Here is a 24,181-nt window from a genome sequence, read left to right on the forward strand (position 1 = left end):
AAAGGTACGCTTTAATCCAGTGTACTAAGGCGTCGGTCTTTAAAATGAGTTTTAGTTTAAGCAGTAGTTTGCAGGGAGAGACGCGGTCAAGTACTTTTTCAAAATCGAGAAATATTTAATCAATTTGGCCTTCTCTATCTAAAACTGCCGCTAAGTCGTGAACTGTTTCTGCGAGCTGAGTTACGGTAGAAAAACTTCGCCGGAAACTGTGTTGTCTTCCGTCAATTATTGCGTTGATAAGAAAGGCAGAAATGTGCGGAAAAATTCTGTGTTCGAAGCTTTTTGCGCATGTGCAGAGTAAAGATGTTGGTCTATATGATGTGAAGAGAGACGGATATGCTTTTTTTTGGTATAGGGATGACTATCGCGCATTTCCAGTCGGTTGGGATTTCCGCGCATGACAGTGATTTCTAGAATATTAAAGTTAAATAGTTTGAACACCATTCGGCATACCGGTAAACAAACGCATTCGGCATTCTATCAGCTCCAGGCGATATTTTAGCGTCGAGGTTAAGCATAAGTGCTAACACACCTCTCTCAGTAATTCTGGCATCACCAATCGGCAGAATGTGTTAATAGATAGGGAACTGTGGGCTGATACCATCGTGGCGCGTAAACACTGAGCATAAATATCGATTTAGCGCATTAGCTGTTTCGGAACTGTCGTTGAATGATTGAACTCCTGCACAATCAGCTAGGTATGCGCTCCTCTTTCAAGGAAGACCTCGGCGCCACGGTGGCGGAACTGGTCTGTGGCACAACGTTGTGGTTACGCGGCAAATTTTGCGCGCCATCTACTGCTGCCACGCCTGATCCACATAGCTATGTCCAGCAGCTCCCCTTCCTGTTTGCATGCTTCCGCCTTAGCCCTAGTAGGGTTTCATCGTAATGTAATGTTTTGTCAGCCCACATGCCTACACGGAGCAACATTTTCGCTCAGCCTGAAAGCATCCGACCATTTCTTACGCCTCCCTGTGACGGCCCTTTCCAGGTACTTAAGCGGATGGAAAAAGCTGTTATCATCGACCTCAACGGACGTGCAGACACAGGGGTGATACACAAGATCAAACCAACCTACTTAACGACATCGCCATCATTATGCGCTTTAAACAACTTCACAAACGCCGAAACGACAGATACACGTGATCCGCCGGCATCAAAAGCTGTTTCCTGGGCACCGCTGCACATAGTCATCATAGCCAGAACCATCTTCCTCAGCCGGCTATTCCATATGGGGCGTTCCGGCACATGTGTTTCGTGCCTTGCGCTGCAAGGTGCGAGATTAAGAGGAAATGGATGACTAATAAAGAAAGCGCTTCTTCGGCCCCTGCCGTCGGTTAGAACAGTTCTGAGGTCTTTCGCTAGCTGAGTCACACATTCTTGAAGTTCACGTAACCTCGGTACCTATAACTGTTCTATAGAAGCGCGACCAGCGTGTAAGAATGTTATCGCTAACTTCAAGAGTTTTCGGAAGATGGAGTGTGATATAGGAAATTTTGTTGCAGGCCAGTACATCTGCACGCAATCGCGAAGGAGTTCCTGAGGGCTCACACAACATGACCTCTGCATCTGTGACCTAAATTCAACTACAAGAGGCGAAGCGCAAAATAAAAAAAAGCATTCTCGCGTATATTAAGACCCACACGACGTGACCCTGAGCACGGACGTTCACGTTGTGTGCCTCAACATCAGCAACGCTGTTTTCTAATTATATCATTCGCACTAACCCCAACAAAGCCACGCGGAAAGTCGGTTTCGAGAATACCATGCAGGGAACTCTTTTTGCGGTCGGCTGGAGGCACTATGAGCAGCGCTCGGCAATAAATGCAACGGCTGGACGCCTCCATCTATTCTTACCTGCACTTTGTTATTATTACTCAAGGTAAAGAAATACTTACGAATATAATTACGAGTGGACTTCGCTGGTCACAACTGAAAGACATTGGTGATGACGTACCGGGTCAGCAATAAACAGCTTGCTAAATCGGGCCCTACTAAGGTTACTTCAAACGTTGTGCATTGTGATTAGGTAACGCTATATAAAAACAAGAATGAAAGCAGTATTTATTGGAACTTGGAATTATGCATGCATGCTACGCAGAATGCTTACAAGCTGCAGAGCGTTGCTTTGCAGAACGGGACCAACGCAGAAAAGACAGCGTCGGTCTCCGAGGCGTCGCAGAGGAAGTTGGGAGTCCTAAAAGCGCCATACGAGACGTCCTGGACTGCGGCAGCCACCATGCATTGAGACAGCTGGGTCCGCAGAAAGGCATGCAGAGAAGAAACGAAAGAGAACGATTAGGAAAACACGTTGCTGAAACAACATTTCATTTTCGAAACGCATTCTGTGTCGCTGGATAAAGCTGCATGCCAGTGTGTATTTGCTAGACCTAGACCTATTCGTGGACCAGCAGCAATCATTTTCGCTCGAAAACGCGACCTGTACATGTCGGCTATTTTGGTGCCAAAATTAGCCCCAATGGCAGCTGCTGAAGAGCAATTACGCTTTTCAACGCATTTGGGAGGGTGAAAATAACGACACTGACAAGAAAGACAGCAGCCGAGAGCTGACTAACATCGTTTATTGCGTCGCGCATTAAATATGTTCAATAACAAGATGTGATTTCCCACACGGAGTCGGGTTAACAAGATATAAAGAAAGCAAGAAGCATAGAGAGAAACAAGAAGGAAGGAAAAGAAACAAACGGAGGAGAGCATTAGGCATTCTTCCATGCTATGCATGCTGAGGTGGTGTGGCCACTGCGCGACACAATCAACAAATGCATTGTGTTAGTAGGCGCTCGTGTGAGGTCTGCTTTTTTTCCTTTCTAATGATTTCGAAAACGTACAGAAGATCAGAGTTTGTTAGTCCTAAGCTGGCAGAAACCAACACATCAGCTTTGTACAGTTGGGACCGCGTATGTCAAGAAGAGTTGTGCAAGTGGTTGCTCTATCATAGCGTTCCGTGAAAAAATTGTACAAGACGATCGGATAATGCCTGTCTACGTAGCAAGAGCTAGAAATATTGCTTTGGGTTGAAAATGACATTTATAGAGTGTGTCGGGGGAATGAGCAGAAAAAGGACTGCAAAGAATGTGCAGGTATTCAAAAAGAATGAAAAAATCTTGTTCTAGTGTTCTTAAATTAATTATATTTCACACACTATTTCCTTAGTATGTGCGCGCAATACATTGTTGTCAATATTTTCTATGTGAATTAAACAAATCTATAGGAAATACTGGTGCATTGAATTACAAACACATTGAATAGAAAGTAATGAAGTTATGTTTTCAAGAGCGTTCCGTATCTTATGCTCAGTATTTATTAGAACGCTCCACAGTTTCTACTCGCACAAAATACGGCTAACAACAGAAACAATGAGGATATTGTTGTATATTCTGGTACGTGTTGATGTGACGCAGAAGAATTACTAACATTTCCCAAAATTTTTTTAATTTGCGCCAACGTTGAACATTTCATTATGTAGGTTGCCATTTGCAAATTTGATTTGCAACTGTTACATGGTGCTCCGCTAGGAGATGAATGAGAAAGGATGACGGAAAGTGTCTTGTAGGAAGTGGGCACTATCTTGCGGTGCGAGAAAGGATACCATTTTGGTGGGCGAGCACCGTAACACGACAGCTATGCGAGGAGGTGGAGACGGCGTTCTTGTTCGTAAGATTCGCGAAACAGGAACACAGGCCCTGGCCTCACAGATACACGGACCAGTTTACCTAGCGACACATTTGTTTGAAATGAGAAGGCTGTCGGTCAGTTTAAGGAACTTTTTGACAATATGGCGCTTTACCTACTTTTAAGTAGTCATTTATAGGTGTAATAAGGTAGTTAACTACTGTGGAAATATTCCTCCAGGGACTTCGGTAAAGTTCAATACATCGATCCATTTTATTCGCAAGTAATATTTTTGCTTATCCATTCGGTCACTATTATTGCACACATTCAGAAGAGTTTATTAGCGAGCCTTCGGAGTACATCAAAGCTTACTTCATCAAGGAGGCCGTCAGATCATCAACACAATCTTGAAGTTTGATACCGTTTTAGAGAGAAAAAGAGAAAGCTCTTCATGGATAATTCAGAGTGTTTGGCCAGCGTATTTTCGCCAACATGTAACTGTTTCTTTCCGCGATTTGCTTCAAGATTTTGGTACCAACACGACTAACAAATCATCCTACTGATGGTATATGAGTGAAACACAAGTAGCGAAAGGTCAGCTGCGCGTATTTTGTACGAGTCATGTTCACGAATGTCTAGTCGCAGAGCATGGGCTTGCAGTTAACGTCCTGGGGTTCGGCCACCCATGAGCCGCTAGCCGTGGTGCGTCATTCATCCTCGGGGCTGACGCAAAACATTGGACACCCCCAGTGTCTGTCATTTGAATTAATAACAAACATTTTAACGTCGTTTATGCGCGTTTGTATGCTGGTAGCAGAACTGGTTCAAGTGCAGTGTCCCACAGTTATTTTCGGCTGCGAAGGCAGCTTAGTGGCTATGGGGTTACGCTGCTAAGCATAAAGTCGATGAATCAAATACTGGCTTTGGAAGCGCCATTTCAATAGGGGCGCAATGCAAAAACGTCCGAGTACCACGCATGGGGTGCACGTTCAGAAAAACCCAAAGAACTGGGAATTCATCAGGATTCTCCCGCTAAAACCTGCCTCATAATCAGATCGAGATTTTTGGGTATTCCACCAGAGCTCTTATTCACAAAACATTATTTCGCTAAAGGTGTTCGTGCCAGGGAATTGTGATGTAGGACATATTATTAGTGAAAACGATAATAAGCCCATGAAAGACAGCACTTACGAACGAAATTGTTTGTGAATTCGGCCTCGATTTTTCGTTCAAGTCGGCGCACCATGTGTGTGTTTGCCATCACCTGCCCCATCTCTCGCGCTCTTCTCTTCAAATATACTAAATTAGGAAGCAAATACATTTTGTTCGGGGATCCTTAAAATATTAAAATCTTCCTTTCTCAACAGAATTTCGAATTTAACAGTGTTGTGACAGTGTAAGCTAAAGCGAATGTTTTGGCTGTATTATTGACATTTTTACTTTTCAGTTTGAATGTGTGTGTAGAGAGGGAAGTAAAGATACTGGCGCAAATTATTGCATTACAAAGATAACAACTACGCAGTCACACACACCATCATTTGTTGCTTTCTTGAGCTGGCTTTCCGTCGTACTCTAATGTGCAGAATGAAAGAATAAGAGTAGCACGCTTATAAATCAAGCAATCAACTCCTTCATCATCTTACCATAGCTATCTTTTGAAGCATGACATCGTAAGCGGAGCCCAGTCCTATGCCAGTGCTCTTGGCGTAGCGTCGATTTCCGTCTGGTGCGATAGCAGAGTGACGGGGAATGACTCCCTGACGCAGCACCCAGATAACTACTCGCTGGTGCCACGATAGTTGGACGTTCCATGCCATCCTGGTGAACCCTGTGCGGTGATGCTGAGCAATGAAGAATACTTTAGACTCTACGTAAAAACGAGCGTTTTCACAATGAAAGTGGTGCATCTAGGTAGACGCCCCGGAGTGAATTTATTTTCTTTACTGTATTGTTGTTCACACTTCTCAAGGCCGCGCTAAAACAGATGCGGACGAAGAGACGGAGGTACACGCTCGATCGCCCGTTTGCTGCGATCGTGAACAACAAATATATATGCCATGAACAACTCGAATAAAAAGAAAGCAGTCCCGGCGCAAATGGGAAAATTTCGGCAGAGAAACTCATGCCTGCTTACGTGTGGCAATACGAAAGTATTATAGTAGTTCCTTGGGTGGAATGTTTTCGGTCGTTTCACACACTTATGACGTCGTGCCACCTCCTCCCCATTGGCTGCACCGTTACGTGGCCAATGACGCATGCACGAGGCCACGTCTTTAGTCAGCCAGAACCGTGAAGCCGTCGGGGCGTCATGGAAGCGTGCTCGTCTGGCACAACGGGCGCCAGGGTTTGACTCCGCCACAGAGCGAAATTTGCAAGATATCCTTTTCGAAGCCATTAATATAATTGGTTTACAGGAACCTCCCTGAGAAATTTGATGTCAGCCCGAGCATTTTAATAATGTGTTTGTACTTTTTGCTCAGTCAACCATGTTTGGTACCACCGCTCGGTCACGTCGCCGCCGACGCCAGATTTTCGCGTAATGGGGTAGAGAGTGCTTGCGCATTAAAAATCCGCGTACCCGTGACTTGCCGGGCGGACCAGCGAAGAAAGTAAGAAGAACGTTATAAACGTAAATAGCAGAAGTTTTCTTGTAATTTCCACGTGACTGTGTTCGTGTTTCGGATTTCTTCATGATGTACTCGCCAGACAATCATGCAAATCTGTTTGTCTTTACCATACAGTGATAGGCGTGGATATATCGTCTGGTTGGTACATGTTGAGGACTTTTTCGCGTAGGGCCCCTAGTTTTGAACGCCGAGAAATCGCAGGCTGAACACTCAGCGCTGCATGTCTGTGTGTCGTATTTTTTTCTTTCGAACGTGTACCAGCTGCCTTATAGCAATAAATTGATGGGAACATTTTCCCAGTAAATTTTAGCATTATCTTTTACCCGCCATGGTTGCTCAGTGGTTATGGTGTTCGCCTGCTCAGCACGAGGTCGCGGGATCGAATCCCGGCCACGGCGGCTGCATTGTGATCATGGCGTGAAATGCGAAAAACACCCGTGTGCTTAGATTTAGGCGCTTCATAAAGAACCCCAGGTGCTCGAAATTTCCGAAGTCCTCCACTACGGCGTGCCTCATAATCAGAAAGTGGTTTTAGCACGTAAAACCCCATAAGTTAACTTAATTTTAAGCATTACCTTTTCTGAAGTAGTAGTTCTGCGGAAGCCCGCAAGGTGGAGAGAAGTAATTAATAAAGGAAAAATCGGACTTCAGCTTTGAGGCTTTTCTTTCGAAGAACCCGTATGTGTTTCCTTTGTAGCAATTGCTACGAACGGGTGGATGTCCGATTTTCCCTTTATTAATTACCTCTCTCCACCTTGCGGGCTTCCGCAGAACTACTACCTCAAACACTTTCCTTTGCTTCGTGTTGTCGAGAAATTCGACTTCGCCCTGCCATCTGCTAGCCGCCTGGTTAACTCAGATAGTAGAGCAGCTGCCCCGGAAAGGCGGTGGTCCCGGGTCCGGGTCCCGGCCCAGGACGAATTTTTCTTTAGCTTTGAGTTTTTTCTTTCGAGGAACCCATATGGGTTTCCTTTGTAGCAATTGCTACGAATGGGTGGATGTCCGATTTTCCTTTTATTAATTACCTTTTCTTTTCCTACAAAAGTTCCCCAACCCGGATAATTTAGTATACTGTTAAAGTACAGATTTTAATGTCGCTGTTGAGCCATTCTCTAGAAGTGAATTAGAGCGTAACACCAGCGTAGACCACAATGGCTGGTGCCCAGCTCTCGACTTGTTTAGGACTACGTGGTCAGTCCTGTCTTGGTCGGCAGGCTATACCGCCGTGAAAATGCTTTTCTGGGTAATATGGTAGGATTATGTGCATTTTTTATGAGTGAAGCTATAAGCATAATTACGGAACAAATAGGTTTATTTTCTACAGTTCACCAAACTTGCCTTGCATATGTACATTATATTTTAATGTATTAGAAAGGTATGTCATGTTTCTCGCTGTCTATACTAAAAGCACGTGAACGTCGGGAACTAAACTCTCTTTTCTTAAAGCCGAGAATAGGATTTCGTCGAGCAGAAGAAACAAATGTCATTGTTTATTTGCTAATCAATAGCTTGTGGATATGAGTGTTCGTGTGGCATGTTGCTCCTCTTTTGTGCTTTTTGTGAAAACATTACGTAAAATTCAATTTGGCACGCAAGTTGTGTCAAGGGTAAAAAAATGCAGTGATGCCGCGGGAGTAAATCTCCCCTAAGAATAGAGCAGTGTAGTCTCTATGGGGGGGGGGGGGGGGGGGGGGGGCAATGTGAACTACATTTCCTGTCCCGCCTGAATAAATTTACAAGCGACAAATTCAAAAGTTTGTGAAATGTGATATTTTTCAAAAATGCCAGCATGGCGTTCTAGAACGTTCTCGAGAAGATATAATCCGATTGATCTGCGCTTCATCTAGGTTGCGTAAATTCTCCTGGCGTTAAAAATATAGGTTGAAAAAAATACGATAAAGTCTCTCGAAGTATGCTCTCCAGCGTTCTGAACAAATGGAAAAAGCCGAAGGCGGCGGTCACGGTGCAACACACGCCTAACCACTGAGATAATGCTATCTTTAGAAACGCTTGTAAACTCCGACCTAATACGAAGACAGTTTGGTATTTTAATAATCATGGGTGAACACCACACAGCACCTACGTAGACAAGAATACTGTGCTCAATTGTTGATTCAATAAATATTCATCTCAGTGGAGAAGCTACGGAGCCGACGCAAGGACGCATACGATGTTCCTATCTATTGCAATAAGCGGCTTCGCGAAACTTCGTAGATTTGACACGTCCCTTTTCCTGCAAAGCTTTCTTTGCCGAATAGCGACTGCATTCGCGTCGGTTTATGCATGGAATAGTCAACATGCTCTTATTGGAATGTATCGCATGCTGATGTCTGCGTCAATGCTTTTATACGAACGCAATGCACGTGTTGTGATTCGCGTAATTGCCCAAAATTATGCTTTTTTCGCCCGACGCCTTATGCAGCAATGTGAATGTATTTTGGTGCCCCCGGTCTTGAAGTTTCGTAGTCATTTATTCATTCAACTGTGAATTCGTAGGAAATACGGTACTGTTTGCCTTACTATTTCAATTTTCTAATTATTGAATACCACGTATCAGGGGCCAAGTGTATGAGTACATAGACTTTTATTCGTAAGAGTTTTGGGCATTGGTTGGCCGCCTATACTAGTGTTACCGTATATGCCTCTTAAAGGCCGCATTCATATAACAGCCTCACCCCAACCATGCCAGTCTAAAATTAGAAAAAAAAAAAAGACTAGACGTTGAGAAAAATCATTCGAAGACTGAAGAGAGCGTGGCAGCTTCTGTGCATGCTCTTCGATTCTGAGTGGCTTGTGCATAATCTCCGGACATCGTTGTGAAAAGTTTTGGTCTCATTGTCATTTCTGACATCGCGGAAGGTACGGAGGACGACTGCGCTATAGAACCTGATCTGAGCAGCATTGACAGCGAGGACTGAAGCGAGAGGCAGCAGGCAGGTCACTTCGCTCGCTGGTGCTGCCCCGTTTCCTCACACCAGTGATTTTACAGGGAGTTTTTTAGGTCTTCGAGCGACATGTGCTCGTTTGCCTGTGCACACGGGACATCATGCTTGGTAATTTAGTTAGTAAGTAAATATTTACATGTTGTTATGGCCAATAAAGCTACCTCGTATACTTTATAATAATTCCCTATCGCAATCGAAGGTTTGCCTTTCGGGAGAAGCTGGGACTATTTTTGCACAAGCAATTCAAGGATTGTAGCATGCGGCCAGAAAAACAAGACCGCACCTCGTGAATATAGAAAGTGAAATGCTTTAACGAGCCTAAATGTTCCGCATCAGGATGGGCCGAAATTTGCTTTTACAATTAATTATAGGCTAAAGGATTTTTCGCGAATAAGCGCCACAAAGCTTACCGTGAGTGCTGGTTCTAACACCACTTGCCACTGTGCGCGGACTAGAGTGACGGAGACACTGAATTGTGCATAGGCTGCCCATCCCCGGCAACCATGCGATAGACTGCGAGAAATAGTGTTACTATCACGCAGGATATTTGAAAGAACGCGCAACGCACTTCCGGCAGCAATGAAGATTCTTTTTCTTTTTTTCATTTTGACGCTGCACGTGGTCAGGCGAAATAGGATTTTTGACGGCCAGACAAACATGTGCGTTTTCTATTTGTTTAGGAGACTGGCAACTCAAACATCCGTTCATTTGACACGAGAATTACAGGAATTTTCGTGTTTATTCGAGGAGTCAACCGCTAGTAGAATAACAACTGACGGCGCGAGCTGTTACATTTTCATGGCATGTTACGAGGCGACAGCGCGTCCATAGATTGTAGCTTCTCTAAAAAAAAAACAATAATTATGTCGACAAACATGCGGATCAGGGCAGTCAAAGCAGTGTTTTGTTTTTTCTCCAACGGCGTAATCTCTAGGCTGGATAGTGCCAGCTGCCTGATTGTGTTGCTCAGAAAGATACTCTTGCTTTTTGTGGGCGTTTTGTTTTTTGTCTCAAATTTCCTTTTACGAACAATTCAAGCAATTCAAGAGCAATTTAATAGGGGCCAGGAAGCTTGCCCTGAGTGCTGGTACTAACCCCGTTTGTCACCGTGCGCGGACGAGGGCGACTGCCACACTGAATAGTACATCGGCTACCCATATCACGCAACGGTGCTTACACTGCGGAGGTGTGTTAAAGTTGGACAGGATATTGCCTGTCTCATGCAAGCTAAGCAAAATGTCGTTGCAGCGCTTTAATTTAAAGCGACTCTGTATAATTTACCGAAGCATTGTCCCGCAGTTCTCAAATACGAGAACACAGGACAAAATAAATCACACCGAGACTCATGAAATACACTCTCTCGTATGGCCACGTGTGGCAGTAAAGCTTGTTTCAGCTTATTAGCGTCCGCGTCTGAAACTGTTTTTAGCTTGGTTGTCTCTTCAAACCTTACCAAGCTTTCCTAAGTCTGTTGTTTTATTATTGTTTCCTTATACATTTCTTGAGCCGCCATGGTTTCGACAGTTGCTTCTAATATATGGCGCTTTCCGGCGTGGGTATTCCGTGCCTCGTGCCGCGAGTTGCGACGCTATAAAGAAAGGAAGAAATATAAAAAATAATAATGGGAAAATTAGACATCCCCGTTCGTAGCACTTTCTGCAAAGGAAACCCATACGGCTTCCTAGAAAGAAAAACGTCGCCGTTGAAGAAAAATTCGTCCTGGTCCGGTACTCGAACCTGGGACCACCGCCTTAGCGGGGCAGCCGCTCTACCATCTGAGCTAACCAGGCGGTTAGCCGATGGCTGGACGAAGTAGAAGTTCTCGACAACTCGAATCAAAAACAGGAGTTTGACGATGGAGCTGCATCACACAAGCATCATCAAAAATATTACGCAAACTCGATCAGACAATACATTGCCTGAACATGTAGACTCGCAAAATAACACTGTTTTAACTTCCCCTAATTTACATCAACACACTCCATTTTACAGGGTAAATAGCCCCATTTCTTTGTTCCCCCTGCTTCTTATGCCTTGTCAGAAAAAAACGAAAGACTTTTCCCCCCAAATATCACTGTTCTTTTGCGAGTTCTAACATCTCTAGATGCATCACGAAACGCAAATGCACTGCTTTCTGCCGGGTAGTTCATGTGGCTTAGTTAAGCACCATTATATTTTAATATTTCTCTCCAACGTAGGTGGTTGGTCAAGAACGCTGTCAAAAAAGACCGTTTCCTAATCTGTCATAGATCACCCTGGATAAAGTCAAGGACTTGGCCTACAGTTCTGCCTAAAAAGACGTTGCAATCCTTCAGTGACTAACCGTATACCGAACGTCAAATGTGACCAACTTAGCTAGGTAAACGCGACATGGATATTGTGCCGAAGATTATATTCCTGTCGTTCAAAAAATGTTCCACGCGTCAAAGGCAAGAAAAAGCCGTTAACACACATGACACACAGCTAAGCTGCATGAGCCGGTAGGATTTGTCTTCAGATCCGCCGTATGGCGGACGGCGAGATGTGGCACGCGGTGGCTGCCGTTAATCTTTCATCCATGCAGCTTTGATGAGGCCCGGCCAAACTGAACACTGTACGCCTGCGCGCAGGATCGAAGCGTACAGGCTGAGAGACTTGGACAATGTACCACTGTGAAAAGCGGAAGTCCTGAATGCACTAAGCAGGCTGACGTAACGCTAGGAAATGTCATGCCAGATGTTTTGCCTAAAGCGCCTCCGGTGCAGCACGGCTGAGTGTCTTTCTCCACTGTGATTGCTGCGGTCGCCAATTATAGCGAGGAAACCGTGTTTTCGGCAGACTATTTGCATAAACACAAGAAGAAAATTTTGTACGTGCGGAACTGTTTTATCGCAGGAGACTGAGGCATTGTTCTCTTACGGTAATCCCTGCGTGAAAGCACTGTTTCGAATCAAAATTTTCTCCGCAGGCAGCATGTATGCCGCTTCAAGGCACAAACCGTGGATTCTTCAACGGCATCGTGACCTGAAAGCACGGTGGTAAGTGAGGATTCATTGCTACTGGTAGAAACATCCGCAAACAATAAATCTGAGGGAGACGACACATTTGGGCAAGAGGAAGTGTTTGTTCCAAAAGAAGCGGCTGTTGAACAGCTTAAAAGTATGTGCCTCAAGCTGCGCCTTTAGAACATCCACGTCTGGTAAAAAAAAAGAAAACCAAGGTCGCACGCCAAATGCAAGAAGGAAGAAATTGGGCACGCTCTCTGAAAAAGAATTCAGCGTAGTTGATGAGCAGCATATGACACATAAACACCGTCCGTGACAACGCAATAGAGCTTGAATATCCAGTCGAATAGTTCAATAAGTTGAACAAAGCTTTCATAGCATCAGACTCGTTCAGTGCACGTTATCAACTTTTAGTTCTGCTGCCGACATCACTTGACATGAATGATATCAAGCGAATTGATTCAGCAAGCGTCCAGCACAATATCCGTAATTTTAGAAAACAGAAAAATCATGGTGCGTGGACAACTCCTGACCCCTATCCAAGGAGAACGCTAAACTGGGAGTGCATAGAGGCAACACTGAACCTTATTAGACCAAAATTAGTTAAACTGTACTCAACCCATCCTAAAGAAGATTGATGTGTGTTGGCTATACTCGGTGGAAAGAAATGGTACATTGTGAAGCACGTCATGACGCGGCTTTATTGCGAAGCGTATGGTTTGTATGAAGAAGCCCAACATGGCACCGTAGTCTGATGTACAAAGCTGTTTGTGACCAAAATGGTCACGCAACAACAGGAAGAGTGTAAATAATAAGCGAACATGAACATGGCATTTTGTGCCCGGCAAAAACTCTTCGTTTGGAGGGAATGCCTCAAAGACCTTCAGGGCCTATGCCTGGGCAGCTCCTTTACCCTGAAATGTGAGCTTAGAGCAAGTCCAGCGTGCTCGTTGGTCACAGTCATTACGACTAGCATAAAAATTGCTGAAGATGAATACATATTATCAGATAATATTTAACAGATAACAGAGTTATCTGTTAAAAATAATTTCACCTTGTATTAGATTGAGTTCCGTTCAACAAATGAAAACATGTAAAATGTGTGTCGTGGTGATTAGACTAAATTGGTCACATTTGATGTCACATTTGTGTTAGACATTACTAATGCGATGTTTTTTAGGCGGCATGATAGAACACGTCGTTGACTTTATCCCTATAGCCCATTAGCCCTATAACACTCAACTATCCACATGTGTTTTTATTCCAATCTCCTTACGTCAAATTCACGTAACCACCGACGCATGCATCGTGCGGTAACCCGCAGCGCTGTTTGAAAAGCCCAATCAAAGGCGGTCATCGTTTGTAGTAGGACACCTATTTCGCTTTCAAAACGAATAGCATTTTCTACATTGAGCAGTTTTTTTCTTATTTAATTGGGGGACGAAAGGCGAGGAACACGCTCAAGTGTAGCGGGTTTCTATGGGGCCGAGCCAGCACAGTTAAAGCAAATAAGTGGAGGAGGAGGCTGGTGTCGGTATTTGCAATAGGTCCATTTTCCCTTGCTTAAATTGCGCTGACTGGTCGAAAATCGAGGCGGCGTGCTACTGAAGGTTAAAAGTGTCGCTAAAACGGGTCCTCAGCACGGAAGACTTGGAAAGGAATGCCGCATATGTGCCAAAAGATCTCCACAACGTTACACTGCCACAAATTTTTTTTATTATAGGCAGAAAAATCTAATAAATAATTACATCCGGCTTAACAGTGCTCGAGTGATTGGCGGGCAGCCATCTTCGATTCCGCTTAGAGCGGGGCACTGCCAGGCTATTCAGAAAAATAAATCAGTTTTGTACGGCATAATAATGCGCTTTTAGCGCGTACACGTCACTTTGATGCGGTGAGTTTTCGCGGTTTAATGACGTCGCGTGACATAGAGGCGAAGTGATCGCAGCCCAGAAGCGTATGACCAATAGAAGAGGGCTAATGCCGAAAAAGGCGTCGAATCAGCGATCATTATGTTTCTTTCGTATGGTATAATCACACATAATCAGATGTACACATATTACATCGAATGGGGCGTTCTCGCCGGTTTCCTGATGTCGCGTGAGCGACAGGCGAAGTGGGGTTGGTCCAAGATTTTTTTTTACCAATCGCGGAGGGCTGACTGCAGAATTAAAATATAAATATTTGTAATAGCTTTGTGTTATAGCGCTTCATGGGTAATACATAAAAATATAAAAAGTGACCTTCTCTGACAAGTTATTTAGATTTTTCGACGTTTTCACTCATCCTTTTACGTTTGAGTTCACTTTTCAGTATAAGGGTCGTTTGCAGAGCCAGGAGACTTACTTCGAACGAAAGTAGGAACTCGAAATTCTGTAGCCGCTGAGCTCTATTGCCCTGAGTTTAACGTGTCTGGAGAGATATTCTCCTAGGTTGCACCTCGCTCGAGAAAGGGCTGTTTGTAGACGTGCCAACCTCGCCTTGAGGGAGTGCAAGCAGCGGCGTTACGACAGCGAAGAGTCGCGCATCCCGGCCTTCGCTTGTACTCCCCGTTCACAGTAGTAAAAGGGCGGTCAATTTTTTTTTCTTTTTTTATGTAACCTGATGTGTTTGGCTCCTGGCGTATTCACGCGTTCCTTCGGCATTTCGACATTGCACCACTGCACTGCTGGGTAAAGTGGGAAGTTTTGTTTAGCAGATTGAGACGGAACTTCAAGCAATTTAGACTTACTTGACGAAACTGGATGAGAGAAAAGTGTATAACAGCTATGTCTTACCAGCACTCACCTACGGGGCAGAAACCTGGAGGCTTACGAAAAGGGTTCTACTTAAATTCAGGACGACGGAACGAGCTATGGAAAGAAGAATGATGGGTGTAACATTAAGGGGGATAAGAAGAGAGGAGATTTGGGGGGCGAGGGAACAAACGCGAGTTAATGACATCTTAGTTGAAATCAAGAAAAAGTAATGGACATGGGCCGGGCATGCAATGAGGAGGGAAGATAACCGATGGTCATTAAGGGTTACGGACTGGATTCCAAGAGAAAGGAAGCCTAGCAGGCGGCGGCAAAAAGTTAAGTGGGCGGATGAGATTAAGAAGTTTGCACGGACAACATGGCCACAATTAGCACATGACCGGGATAGTTGGAGAAGTATGGGAGAGCCCTTTGCCCTGCAGTGGGCGCGATCAGGCTGCTAAAGATGATGATGATGATGATGATGGAACTTAGACTTGTGACGCAGTTAGCGAACAGCTGGGCCATCCTGGCACAGCTAATTTCAGTTCATGATTCATACTGGGAGATGTTTGCAACAATTTCTATGGGCCCCAACACTAACTTACCTTGGTAGCGAAAAGCAGCTCGACGAGTGAGGCAGTTTCGTGAGTACTCTATCTCACTGGGACAAGTTCGTGACGCTTTCTTTGACCCCCAACATCATTGTAAATAATTTCGCTATTTTAGGAACAATTTCGAGGCGTGCTCGCCGCGCCTGGAGTTGTGACGCAGTTGGCGAAGTTCGGCCGTGGAGACCAAGTTATTTTGGCGTGTACTGAATCTTAGTGGGAAAAGTTTCTGGCACTTTTAATGGCTCCGCAAGAAAATGTACCTACTTTCGGTACTTGCGCTTATGAAAAATGCGACAAGCGATTACCAAGAGTAATAACATGGGGGTCTTTTGCTTGAGCCGGCAGAACGCGCTAAATATAACGTCGAGGAGCTCGAAAATTCAGTCTTCTGAGCGACTGAAAAGAGACTTTGTATCCGCGTATTTGTTTTGAGTACACTTAGAAGGTATTAAACGAGCGTCTAGCATTGTTTGGTTGGGAGCTTGCGTTGTAGCCAGATCTGTGTACGTAGCGTACCGTCGCGTTGGTTGAGGTGAAGTTGTTTTGGAAACGCGCCGTCGCCCGTGTATTTGACATGTTACAGTGCAGGAATTAAGGCAAGAGAATGCTTGTAAATAGGCTGGTTTCATCATGCTTCATCTATGGTATTGTTTGAGATGAGTCGGGTATTATCTACGCCATTTATGTAAAAGCGAAATGCTTTTGCTTCTAATGCCTCCCCTTCACCACTTTCACACGTTTAGTTTCTACACGCAGTCATCCCATAAGATCTAAATACCAAGATTACAGATGCTTGTAATTTACTTACTTCAGCTGATGCCACCCGGTGGAGGTTCGTACGGGAATTGCTGCTGCTTACCTGGTGGCTCAGCGTTGGATGAATGCACAGAAAGTCCGGAACGAGCATTTATTCACATTTCACAATCACATTGCCTCATTTCCCAAAGTGCGAGTGAGATAATTTTATTTGTAATCCGGGCGTTGGGAGACCCGGGCAAGCTGTCTAGATGGCCACTAAGAGTTGTTGCTCCCGTACGCACTCCATGGTTCGCTGGATGGCCAAAAGTTGGTCCTGGAGTCCTAAGCTGAGCGGCGCGGCCGACCACCACACCCGTAGATTTTCCGGGGAGCCCGCCATTTTATCTTGATATATTTTACACCTCCACAGCGTGTGCTGAAGGGTGGCTTTAGCAGACTTAAATAGCTTGCATATATCGGTCTCGTATATCTCGGGGTAGGAAGTCTTTAATTGCACGGGACACGTATAGGTTTCTGTTTCTAATCGCCTCCTAGCAACTGACGCACCTCTGTTTAGTTTAGCGTGAAACGGTGGTAATATTCGCCTCCGATGTTTTCCAAGTCTCCCAGTGAGTAAGCAGCAACACCTCAAATGCCTTCGACGATACGACTGCTTTTGCACTTCATCAAGAAATCGACGAACACCATTCGCAAAGCGTTACATGACAACGTAAGAGCAAGCTCGACGACTCCGAAAGAGCACTTCCGGAGTTTCGACCCGCGAATGGGAAGATATAAAGCATCAATTCGATGAAATGCTGTGCAATGACATCATCCAGCCGCCGAACAACCCATGGGCATCTCCTGTGTTGTCGGCGAAGAAAAAGGACGGAGCCTACGTGTCTGCGTCGATTATGGTCGACTGAACAAGACTACGAAGTAGGATATATAAACCCCTCCGCAGATATATGACGCAATGGATCGGCTCTGCCACGCTAAATACTTCTCGTCGATTGATCTCAAGACATGCTACTCGCAGATAGAAGTGGACGTGGACAGGAGATATCAAAAATACCACCTTCATCATGCCAGGCGGTCTCTATGAGTTCTAGGTAACGTCATTTGGACTGCTTGACGCCTGCAACGCCTGACACGGTGTTAGCAAGGTTGATGTGGCAGACCTGTCTTGTTTATGTGGATGACGTTGTTGTCTTGACTGAAAATTTAGACGTTCGCCTTAGGTGGCTTGGGACAGTACTCGAGGTCACCAGGTCACGAGGGTTTATTCTGAAGCGGCGAAAGTGCCGCTTCGCCTACAATGAGCTTCTGTTCCCAGGTCGTGTCGTCATGAAATATGGATTTCTCGCGGTACTACAGAAGACATCTGCCATCGCTTGCTTTCCTAAGCCCACCGACAAGAAGGGAGAACGCAGATTCCTTGGCGAGTATGCCTATAACAGGCACTTCGTGAATTACTTTTCTTGCATTGGGAGGTCATTAATTCTTCTCACGAAATGAGAGATTCAAATAATGTGGCAAGCTCCGAAAGCCGGAGCCTTCTATGAGATTAAACAACACCTGCAGTCACCACCAATACTTGCGCTCTTTGACGAAGACGCTGACACCGAAATCTGCACGAGGGCAAATTGCCGAGGCCTCGGCGCCATCCTAGTCCAAAGAAAAGACGGATATGAAAGTTTCATTGCTTACGCTAGCCGGGCACTACCGAACGCAGGAGCTAGTTATTCGATGACAGAAAAAGAATACCTTGCCATTCTTCTGGCGACCCAGAAGTTCCGCCCTTACCTATATGGCAGGTCCTTCAGAGTCGTAAGCGACCACGAGGCCCGGTGTTGGCTTGCCAATCTAAAGGACCTTTCAGGGCCCTTCACACGTTGTAGTCTGACACTCCAGGAAATTGGCATTACTGTCGCCTACAAATCCGGAATGAACCACTCTGATGCCACCTGCCTGTCGGGCGCACCTACTGACTCGCGAACGCAAGGCGCACTGGAGGACGCCGCCTTCTTAGGAAAAATAACCGCATACAATTCGCCGAACAGCAAGGAGCAAGGAGCAGGTTACGAAGCTTTGTGGAGTACTTAGAAGGCAAGACCGATGGGGTTCCTTTTGTATTTTGGCGTGCACTGTCTTCGCTCTCCTCGCACAACGACGTAATGTGAACAATAACTATTATCTAGTCCGCACAGATCACTTTCTCATTGTTCGCACAGCACTCCGGCTAGAAGTCCTGCCCTCCCTGCCGGACGATCAGGCAGCAGGGTACGTCGTGTTTTTTCAAACGCTCGCAAGAATACAAGTAAAATTCTATTGGCCGTGCCTGGCCGCCGACGTCACCCATTACGGCAAGAGATGCTGTGGCTGCCAGCATCGCAAGACATTACCAACAAGGCCAGCGGGATTTCTACAGCCGACCCTGCCCACTTGCCCACCTTTTCAGCAGATCAGGATCGCTTCGCTGGGGCCATTTCCGACGTCAACATCCGGGAAGAGCGATGGTCGTAGTGACGGACCATATTAACAGCGTCGCCTAAAAGAAAACTCTGCTGAAAGGTAGTGCAGTGGAAGCGGCAATATTCTTCCTCAAGAACATTCAGCTGCAACATGCTGCCACAGAAGTCATCATCACCGACACAAGAACGGCCTTTACAGCAGAACTCAACCAAGCCATTTGCGACACAGCCAGACAATTCACAGGAGGACATCGGCCTACCACCCGCAGGATGTTCTTACGGAGAAGCTGAACATGACCTTCGCCGACAGGCTAGCATGTATGTCGACGTCGAGTACAAAACGTGGGATACCGTCCTGCCGTACGTAACCTCCTATTACAACAAGCCAGTGCAAGAAACAATGCAGATTAAGCCGTACAAATTGGTTTACGGAAACAACCCATCGACTTCTCTTGACGCTATAATGCCGCAGGTCACCGACGAATGGAGTCTCGGCGTCACTGCTTATCCCCAGCGCGCCGAAGAAGCCCGAAAGCTTGCCCGCCAGTGCATCGAGAAGCAGACTAAGACCGGCAGCCGGCATTATACAATCTTCGGCGACGCTACATGTAATACCAGCCTGGCGCCCGCTTCTCGGCCAGGACTTTGATACGCCGACGAGGAGTTAGCGACAACATGTAACAACGCTATTTCGCATCTTACAAGATCATTCGAAGTATTGGCGTCCTGCACTATGATGGCGTGCCAGATGGCATTTTGTATTAACAGCGTTCGCCCGTCGAAGAATATAGGGACTTCGTTTGCTGTTTGGTTTTGCTATTTCTTTCTTTTGCGTGGCCTGTTTTCGCCTTCCTATTTGTTGGTAGCGTCCGTGCGATGTTTTCAAAGCTGACACGCGTACTTGTTCAGCTTTCTCGATTGACCGCCTTTCACCTGCCAACAAATGTTAAACGCTATGGCTCAGCGCAGGACGCATCTGCAATGTGGGAAGTTTCTCGAATGCTATGGATGGTTTTATCCGCTCTCTGTTGTCACCGAACCTGGTGTAATTTGATTGTTTGCGTTACGCGATTTGTGTAGTGCTTCCTGAAACGATTACTCTTGATTAGTCCAACGATTACTCTTGAACATTCGACGACTCATGTATAAAAGCCGACCAGTTTGTCCCGCAGATCAGTTTTTCGACGATTGCCGACTTCTATGGTTGTGATTCAGTGTTGCTTGCCTTGCTGGGCATGAGGGCGCCCTACGAAGAGATAAATATATAACTACCAGTTTCGACATTGTTTCATGGTTGACCGTCACTACCATGTGGCAATATCACAGCTCATAAGGAAGCGAGAAGGAGATCTGCACGAAGATGTTGTTTATAACAACGCTTTTTATACATAAGTTCCCGAAATATACCCGGCAAGCCACACTGATAACTATATCGGTAATGTCAAATACTAAGAGTTCTTCAAGACCAAGGCTTCTTTTCATAGCGCAAGCATTCATTTTGCGCATTGTAGGGTTGAATACAAATAAGTATGACCAGAAATGTTTTTGTGTTCACCAACGACGATGACGACGAAGTTCGAAGGAGGCTTGTGGGCTTTTTTGGGTCCTTCTTTTTCGAAGCTTCCGAGCCGGTTTTGGTCATATAGTGGTGCAAATTTGATTTAATCAGATCTGTGAAGAAGAGAGGATTCAGCGGATACCTCATTTTGAGGTGGGCCACTCCTTTCTTTTTTGGACTTTATTGGAACTTTTGTGCTCACACCACGCTGTCCGGGAGCTAGCGTCTGGTAGACCTAGCGCGGCATGGCAGCAGCGCACGTTGAATGGGAAGTGCTCCTGGGGGAGGATTTTACTGAAGATGGGTTACTAGAGATCTGAGATGAGAAAGCGAGATGTCTGAACGACGGGGCGCATGTGAATGGTGGGGAGGCTCGGCAATCAAGAATCGCCTTGTGAAGGCGTCGCGCATGCCACCGGTGCCACAAGAACACATCAAAATGGTCATTCGCCCACGGGGTGGACTGAATTTGGAGAAAGTTAGTCTTACAACGGTGGGCAAGCCAATCGTAGAGGCGGCAGGCCTCTACGATTGAGCAGATTAGGGAAGGTGGTATTTGCCCTAACCTGATGCAAAATATCTTGGTGGCTAGTAGGCCAGATAAGAGCAACGGTGAACGATATGTGAGACCAAAGCCAATCATAGTGGCAGAAAAGGATTTTGAAGTCAGTGCGTACGAGACGGCCGCACACACTACGTGTAAAGGGATCATTCGCAATGTAGACATTGTGAATAGCCCAGCGGCAACTGAGCGGAACATCGTTAACGATCGCAGTCGGCTGGGTATGCTGATCACTGTTTTCGACGGGTCAAATGTGCCCAATTTTGTCAGATATGGCCCAACCCTGGTCCGGTGTTTCCTGTATCGAAAGCAGCTGGAGGTACATGTTATGTGTGTGGCAAGCTTGGACATCGGACGGATGTCTGTACGGCTCCCGGTTGTTCTGAATGCCGAGTATGAGGGGCTCGGAACCCTGACGGAGATCACGACTGTGTGCCTTGTTGCAAGCTTTGTGGCGGACGAAACCTGACCACCGATAAACAAAGCAGACAACGATACCAGCTTCCCTACGTCGTGCGTGTTCGACGACAGGAGAGAGCCAGGGCGGAGCTAACGGCGGAACAGGAGGCAGCCGAGATGGTGGAGCTGGTGAGCGCCCGCCAACACTCTATGGGGCACTCGCGCTCTAAGAGCCGTTCCAGGTCGAAGCAGCGGCCATCGTCTGGGACTCCAACCACCAGGAGCCGCTCTGTTTCTAGGGATGCGCGGGTGCGCTTTCCTTCAGCCGGAGGAGGCGGCGGCGCTGCTGGAGGCCAGACCACTTGAGCTGACAAAGTCAAGGCCGGCAACCGCGCCGGCCGAGTGCGTGAGCAGCGCCAGGAGCATGTGGTTGGTAACAGGGATAGTTATAGGATTGAGCAATCGGAGAGACAGAATCATAAAATATCACGGATCAGAGATTAGGTAAAATTGAAATATATCTAAACGAGATGGTGGTCCCTGTTATGGAGCGGGTAGTGTACTCGGCCACTAGCCCAGGTGGGTAGGTCGCCGAATGGCATGTTCACCGAATTTCTGTGGTCAAGATGTCTCTATCAAATAGTTCATTTAGTATTTGGCAGTGGAATTGTAGGGAGTTCAATCAGGGAGTTTCACATCATGCGTTTGTTAGAACGCATGATGTGAAACCTCAAGTTATCATGTTACACGAAACACTGGCGTCTAGCGGGACCTTAACGGATATGAAAGCGGAAGTTAAGGAGAATGAACAGGGCAGAGGACTCGCTAGTTTTATTAATAGGAGGCTGGCGTATATTAGATATGATCCTCACATGGCGGATTGCAAGATTGAATATAATATGGTGGAAGTAACTTTAGGTTGGCAAAGGTGACGTCAGAGGAGCGTTTACCCGCTTAACCTGTACAGTAGCCCCCGGGACACAAAGCAGAGTTTCAAATCTCTCTTGACCAAAACAACCAATCTGGCTAAGGATGCGCCCTTGCTTATTGGAGGGAACTTCAGTGCACCCTATCATGTGTGGAAGTACGTTTATAGCACTATTAAGTGGGAGAGACTATGGCAGCAGGCACTAGACTAGAATTTAACTCTGATTACTGACCCTTCGTATGCCACCAGATGTGGCACAACGACATGTAGAGATTCGACAACTGATCTCAGTTTTGTATGGGGAGTGGTGGATTCGTGTTGGTCCAATTCTAATATAGATTTTGGTAGCGATTATTCACGATTACTATGATTATGATTACTTTGGTAGTGGCTAATAAGAAGGAGCGCACATTCAGGATGGTTGTCTGGGATGCCTTGAGGAAACGAAGAGCGCAGAGAATCGAAGATGGGCGAAATGAGTTGACCTTGGAAGAGTGGACTAGTCAGCTTAAAAGTGACGTTGAGGCATCCACTTAAGAGGTTCACACCGATATTGACACGGAACACATGGATATTCGCCTGGCGCATTTGTTGGAAGCGAAGCAGTCGACGTTAGCGAGATTGAAGGGTCAGTCATTGAATAAAAGGATTAGAAAGCGTATAGCAGTAACTAATCAGGAAATTGAAGACCATTGTCGGGTACTGTGCAAGCAGCAATGGGATGAAGCATGCAATTCTATTGATGGTGGCATTAAGAGGGAAGGCCACTGGAGTTTGCTGAGACATTTACTAGATGAGACAAACACTAAATCTAATCCGGGGACTGTAATAAGTAAGCTGTGTCATCAGGTGTGTCGGGACTCCATGGAGCAGGAGTTGCTGAAGGATTTGGCTGAGAGATACCTTCCGTTAGAGACCTGGCACGGTACACCTGACATGATTTTGGAATATAGTGGGGACGAACATACAGTTATGCATGAGGAATCTACTGAACGTGATATAAGGATGGCGCTGCAGAATCCTAATGGGCCGGATGGCATTACGAACAAAATGTTACAGAATTTAGACGAGAGGTCAGGTGAGTTCCTTACGCGGGTGATCAATAGCCGATGGAAGGAAGGTCCTTTCCCGGAAAAGTGGAAACTTGCAACTGCTATTCTGATACCCAAACCGGGAAAGGGCATGGGACTTGAAAATCTCAGACCCATTTCCCTGACATCGTGTTTGGGGAAAGTCGCTGAGCATGTCATTTTAAATAGGCTAACGCGTTATGTTGAGGGCAATGGGGTGTTTCCGCACTCGACGATAGGATTTTGGTCCGGCCGCTCGACTCAGGATGCTGTGATTAGGATTAAACATCAGCTCCTCGACAGGAAGACAAGGGATACTAAGGCACTAATTGGAATTGATGTGAGAAAAAGCTTTCGATAAAATCCGACATTCTTTCATTCTACGGGTGCTGTCAGACTTGAATATGGGACAGCGGCTTTTCCATTTTGTGAAGGCTTTCCTTATGGATAGAAGGACATGTCTCATATTTGAAGAGATAAACTCGGAAGTGTTTAAGATGGATTGCTGTGGTACTCCGCAGCGGTCGGTACTCTCGCCTATGCTATTCAATCTGGCGATGTCGAAGTTGGCGAATGCACTGGGCACTGTCCAGGGTATTGCCTATTCTAGCTACCTGGATGACGTTACTATATGGGGTGCCGGTGGTAGTGATGAAGAGCTTGAGGCTAGGCTGCAGAAGGTGGTAACCCTTACGGAAGAGTATTTGGGCCTTATGGGGCTCAAGCGCTCCACTAAAAAGTCGGAAATGTTGATCTTCAAATCTCAGAAGCTAGGTAGTAGGCCGAAGGGTTGGGTACCGGAAGTTGAGCCTTGCATTAGAATCCATACTAGGGAAGGGTCCTTGGTACCCAAAGTTGAAGCAAACGGCTTCCTGGGTTTTGTTCTTGAAGCGAAAGGATCAAATAGTAGAATT

General features: G+C 45.9%; 1 long non-coding RNA gene across 1 annotated transcript; it reads right to left on the bottom strand.

Annotated features, from left to right (window-relative positions):
- Window positions 1-2,044: 2,044 nt before the first annotated feature.
- Window positions 2,045-9,705, bottom strand: LOC129388354 (uncharacterized). Its single transcript, XR_008615320.2, has 3 exons — window positions 9,616-9,705; window positions 5,277-5,474; window positions 2,045-2,253 (listed from the first exon to the last, which is right to left on the bottom strand). It is a non-coding gene; the product is annotated as an uncharacterized lncRNA (long non-coding RNA).
- Window positions 9,706-24,181: the final 14,476 nt, after the last annotated feature.

Source organism: Dermacentor andersoni, chromosome 10 (assembly GCF_023375885.2).
Source record: "Dermacentor andersoni chromosome 10, qqDerAnde1_hic_scaffold, whole genome shotgun sequence".
NCBI lineage: Eukaryota > Metazoa > Arthropoda > Arachnida > Ixodida > Ixodidae > Dermacentor > Dermacentor andersoni.